The following is a 5,716-nucleotide window of genomic DNA, read 5'->3' as shown; positions in this document are numbered from 1 at the left end:
AACGTATGTTATCATATAATTTCACCTATGATTTGAGATGTTCACCAAAGTTTCCTGGTGTAAATGATTAGAAAATAAACAATCTTAATTGTGAAAATGAAATTTAATGTTCAACATTGTCCAATCTAGCCAGGAAGCAGGATTTTTCCCTCTGTTAAAAAATGACCAAAAAATGCTCTCATACTTAGAGGGGAATAAAACATTTGTGTTTTAAATTCATGTACTTGTGCTGTTTGGCAAATTAGAGTCTTCATCCCTGTTCAAGATATAAAATATTATAAAAGCGATCAGAATTTTGACTTTGGGCTCATGAAAACTCTGAAGCTGCATCTTGGCACCTCGGGGTCCACTCATGTCTGTCCTCGAGTGGGGGTTCATGAGTGCTGGTGTGCCTGAGAATGAAGTGCGGACATTATGTCAGTCACAGATTTCTGGGTCCAAGCGCCCAGAGAGTCTGGCTCACAGGTTGGAGGAGGGTCCAGGAGTCAGGGCTTAACAAGTGCTGCAGGCACTTCTCCTGCTCCTCCGGCACATGCTGAGCAACACTGATGTGAAGCTGTGAATCTCTCGGTGCCTCTTTTTTCTATACTCCTCTCTGTCTTTTAAATTGCCTCTAGCACTCGATCTTATTTCTTTTCTGTTTTTCATTTGGAGTTTTCCTAATATTAGTGAGAGTATATCCACTCTCTCTTTTTTTTTTTTTCCAGTGCTTTATCCTTTATTTCTGTTACTGTGATCTTCCTTTGATTGTGTTATTTTCTCTTTCTCCTTCCTTTTCTTGTCTCTTTTTTCTTTTTTCTCTTTTTTTTAACATTTTTTATTGATTTATAATCATTTTACAATGTTGTGTCAAATTCCAGTGTTCAGCACAATTTTTCAGTCATTCATGGACATATACACACTCATTGTCACATTTTTTTCTCTGTGAGTTATCATAACATTTTGTGTATATTTCCCTGTGCTATACAGTGTAATCTTCTTCATCTATTCTACAATTTTGAAATCCCAGTCTATCCCTTCCCACCCTCCACCCCCCTGGCAACCACAAGTCTGTATTCTCTGTCTGTGAGTCTATTTCTGTCCTGTATTTACGCTTTGTTTTTGTTTGTTTGTTTGTTTGTTTTTGTTTTTGCTTTTTAGATTCCACATACGAGCGATCTCATATGGTATTTTTCTTTCTCTTTCTGGCTTACTTCACTTAGAATGACATTCTCCAGGAGCATCCATGTTGCTGCAAATGGCATTATGTTGTCGGTTTTTATGGCTGAGTAGTATTCCATTGTATAAATATACCACTTCTTCTTTATCCAGTCACCTGTTGATGGACATTTAGGCTGTTTCCATGTTTTGGCTATTGTAAATAGTGCTGCTATGAACACTGGGGTGCAGGTGTCATCCTGAAGTAGATTTCCTTCTGGATACAAGCCCAGGAGTGGGATTCCTGGGTCATACGGTAAGTCTATTCCTAGTCTTTTGAGGAATCTCCACACTGTTTTCCATAGTGGCTGCACCAAACTGCACATTCCCACCAGCAGTGTAGGAGGGTTCCCCTTTCTCCACAGCCTCTCCAACATTTGTCATTTTTGGATTTTTGAATGATGGCCATTCTGACTGGTGTGAGGTGATACGTCTCTTTTTTTCTGATTTTACATTAGCAGAACTGTTTCAGAGAGTTTATTATAAACAATGCTTATTAAATACATGCCAATTTAATGGTCTTTTCTTAATTTAAAACACCGCTGGGTGAAACATTTTATATTTCTCTTTCTTTAAATGTGACAAAAGTTAAATTAGGCTGCCTTCTTACTAATGCATTTGTTTATTTGTTGTCTTCCTACTCCCTTTTGCTGACTTACACATCTCTAGTATTACTGAAGAAAGAAACCAGGTAAATCACAGTTCAGGATGGCTCTGTATCAGGACAAAGCCTGGGTTATGGTTCTTTATAATTTGTTTTAGAGGAAGCTGCCACATCTGCTGGCAACCAACAGACTTTCACTCCCTTCTCTCATCAGAGACAAAGAAAAAGAAAGTAGATTTTTTGCCTTAGAAAGATCTGTTAATTTTGTTCCTGGGAAATCAGATCAGTATCCTACAAAAAAAAAAAAATCAGTTAGTTCAAGTCTGTCTACAAGAAATCAAAATATAAGTTACCCAGCTCAGTATTTGGTACATAACAGACTGCCAATGAATATTGGATGAAAAACTTCTGGCAAAATGTTATTTCTGGTGTTTCTGAATATATGCCAAATACTAGCTATAGATTTAATAGATGGTGTCTTAAATGCCATATTTGTATCCATGACATATAAAGGAAACAGATAGTAGAAAGTAAAATTTGAAATATATATATTGGTAATCCTTTGTATGTGCTCAGATTTCATTCTTATGCACTTATTGGCCCAAGACTGGGACGCTACAAAGCCTAGTGATTAAGAGCTATGGAGTCTGCTGGAACTGAGTTCAGTGCTAGCTTGTCCACTATGTAACAGGAGACATAAGTTACTTAGCCCTTCTCAAGCCTCAGTTTTTCCATCTGGGTAATGGGGATAGTAATAGCTCCATCACTGGCTTGTTTGGGCCTTCATGAGATGTGCAGGGAAAGCATTTAGCCCTCCGCGTGACACACTGCAGGGTTAGATAACTGGAACTACTATTATTCTTCCTGAACGCAGAACATTTGTTAGTTCCCAGAAAGTCTACTCTAAGGGAAGGAAACTATCCCCTTTTACAATAATGGTCACCATTGCTTCTTATTTTTAAAAAATTAATCAGATACTGTTTATCATGGCTAGAATGTCCAAACAAAATATCAAATAACCCCATTATTTCAGTCTTTACTTTATTAGCTAAAATATATACGAAGCTGTGCAACTTCCACCAAGGGTGTGTCCCTTTTAGTGGAAAATACACAGGCTCCCAAACTGCCTCTTGCCATGTGGTCTTGGACAGGTCATAAAAACTCTTTGAGCATCATTTATTTTTTCAAAATGGGGATAAAATGCTGTGTTGTAAGTTTGTTGCAAAGACTGAGACAACAGGTGAAAAGGCCTGGCAACCAGAAGTTGGAATAGACACCTCTTGGTACTTTTGGAAAAGTATCTATGATTCACAACCCTTGGGGTAGGGATGGATCTGAGCCGCCCAGTCAGAACCATGGGACTCTCTCCCTTCCTCAGGGACTCAACCATGGTTGGGTGGCTGATCCAGGCTAGACTCATCAACTCTCTTATGGTCCCTTGTAACTGGGACACAGAGACTCTAGTTAGTTGGCCTTGGGCTCTGAAGGTGAGAGATCAGTGGTCAGCCAGGGATGTGCTGGCTGGCCATTTTTTTTTTTTTTTTTTTACCATTAAGGCCACTTTTCACTACTGCAAAGAAAACCATTGGATGGAGAAAGGACATATAAAGGCAACACCTAGAGAAAAATAAGAGCAACAAGAGCCTGTGTGAAATGAGAATTTGATGACAGTCATATTGGCTCTGGAACAACCATTTTTTGGAGCCTAGTGCCTTATTAAGCCCTGCTCTAAATGCCTGCCTTCAGGTATTACTTCTGCTTTCAAAAAAAGTTTCTTTTTTGTTGAGCTAGCTTAGTTATATTTTCCTTTTTTGCAATTGCATGATTAACTTCTGAAAGCAAGCACTCACCGAATGCTGGTTCCCCTTTCATTTACTTTAAACGTTTCATAAAATCATAGTCAGAGCTTAAAAGATATAAGTAACATCATGGCCCCCTCATTATATAGGTATAGAAACTGAGACTTAGACCCATATTTGGATGGTACATCTGGTATCATACTAGAGTTAGCAGAAGAGTCCAATTTAAACCTGAATTTCACCTACCAAACTGCGTGACACAAAACAACTGAGGTCTGAGGTGGTGGGGAGGGCAGTGGTTACATATTTTAAACTATCTTCAACTTTGTTTACATGCCCTGCCCAGATGCATTTCAAGCTTTTGAACAGAGTTGGAATGCTTCATTTGAGATCAGTCACCTCTCTGTTGTTCTTGGTGAGGTTGGCCAATGATTAGTTAATAAACTTATCATCGTACATGAAAATATGCTATGGAAATGTATTTAAGATATTTTGAAGATAAATGAAATTAATTGTGAGTCTTGGAATTCCTGATGAATTAATACAGATGGACCCCTTCCATTAAGTCATTTCAGGAACCAGAATCAGAATCACTGAGAAGTCTCCTTCCTCTGTATTTCAAGGTTCTCAAACACTGGAGGCAAATTCCATGAGAGATAATCCTGTTTACTGTGAAACCCAAGAACATAAACAAGGTGAGAAACATGCATTCCTTAGGTTTGAAGATGCTCAGCTTTCTTGCATTTAAAGAATGAAGCCTGAGAGCATTCCTGGTGAAACAAAACGTCCTTTCTCTAACCTTTGTTTTATTACTTTATTTTCTATAGTTAGATTGAGAGACAGTAGTGTCATCCTGATGATATGGAAATATGGGTCTGCTTTACCAAGCATGGGAGCTGACGCTTGCCAAGGAGAGGTAGGTAGTGTGTGGGAATGGAGTTTTGAGGCTCCTGCCTCACTTTGGAAATGATTTCTCTGGTGACCTCCACAACCTGCTCTGAACTCTTACATTGTATTCCTCTGTTGAATTAAATTGAATTCCAAAAATACTTCTTTAACATCTAGTTTTTTGAAGGGATAATGTGGGTAGGGATTGGGGATTCGGTTATGTGCTGTAGGAATGAATAATGCACATTCTCCACCCTCAAAAAAGTAATATCCAAGAAGTTTAATCATGTTTCTGATCCATATTCTTATGAATGATGGTCCTAAACCTTGGATGCACATGAGAATCACCTGGGGAGCTTTAAAATCTCTTAATGCCCAAGGCTGTGCCCCAGACAAATGAAATCATAAATCTGGGAGTGATATCCAGGCATTCGTAGTTTTTAATGCTCTCCATGTGATTTCAATGGGCAGCCAATCAGTACTTCCTGAATGGGCTATAGCTACACTCAGGTACTGGTCTTGTTATCTCTTGGAGCTGTTGGGCAAGACCTGGAGTAGATGGAGCCCACAGACTGTTAACTCTGGCCACAAGCATCCTCTACCAGTAAGGTGTTGAAATATATTTTCTATCTACTATGACATAAAGAAGATTGGGGAGCATAGAAGTGCTCATTTAAACCTTACAATAACACTAGAAGATAATCATTTGTATTTCTAAGTTTTATAGATGAAGCATTTAAAGCTTTGGGAGCTGAAAATTGGCTGTACTCACGTCACAGGATACTTCACAGAGCTCATATTTGGAACGTGCTTTTCTTATATTGCAGCTTCTTAGGTGTATTGTAATGCAGGATGTGAAAAGGACTATGGAGTCATGCAAATAAAACACTATGAGAACCCAGAGAAATAGACACTGATTCTGGTCTAGCGTGATCAGGGAAGGCTACCTGGAGAATCTGTCATCTGAGCTGGACCTTGAAGAATGTGTGGATTTCCAGAGGTGAAAATGAGATGTTATCCCAGGTTTGTATAATAAATAGTGGTCTGATTTGGCTATAAAATAAAATATTAGGAGCTTATCTATCCTGGATCCATAGTAGAATCATTTGGGAAGCTTTCAAAATATATTGATGCCAGAGCCCCACCATAAACCATTAAATCAGAGTAGTGGGATAGGACTCACTGGGACAGGGTGGAAGGAAGAAGCAGGAAATAAAACCAGTTTGGG

The 5,716-nt window shown here is 38.8% G+C and overlaps 1 long non-coding RNA gene across 1 annotated transcript; it reads left to right on the top strand.

Annotated features, from left to right (window-relative positions):
- Nucleotides 1–1,076: 1,076 nt before the first annotated feature.
- LOC140689522 (uncharacterized) lies at nt 1,077–5,496 on the top strand. Its single transcript, XR_012064565.1, has 4 exons — nt 1,077–1,453; nt 4,224–4,295; nt 4,428–4,516; nt 5,316–5,496. It is a non-coding gene; the product is annotated as an uncharacterized lncRNA (long non-coding RNA).
- The last annotated feature ends 220 nt before the right edge of the window (nt 5,497–5,716 follow it).

The sequence above is a fragment of the Vicugna pacos genome, chromosome 3 (genome assembly GCF_048564905.1).
Source record: "Vicugna pacos chromosome 3, VicPac4, whole genome shotgun sequence".
NCBI classification, from domain to species: Eukaryota; Metazoa; Chordata; class Mammalia; order Artiodactyla; family Camelidae; genus Vicugna; species Vicugna pacos.
This window is presented reverse-complemented; position numbering and strand designations above follow the sequence as displayed.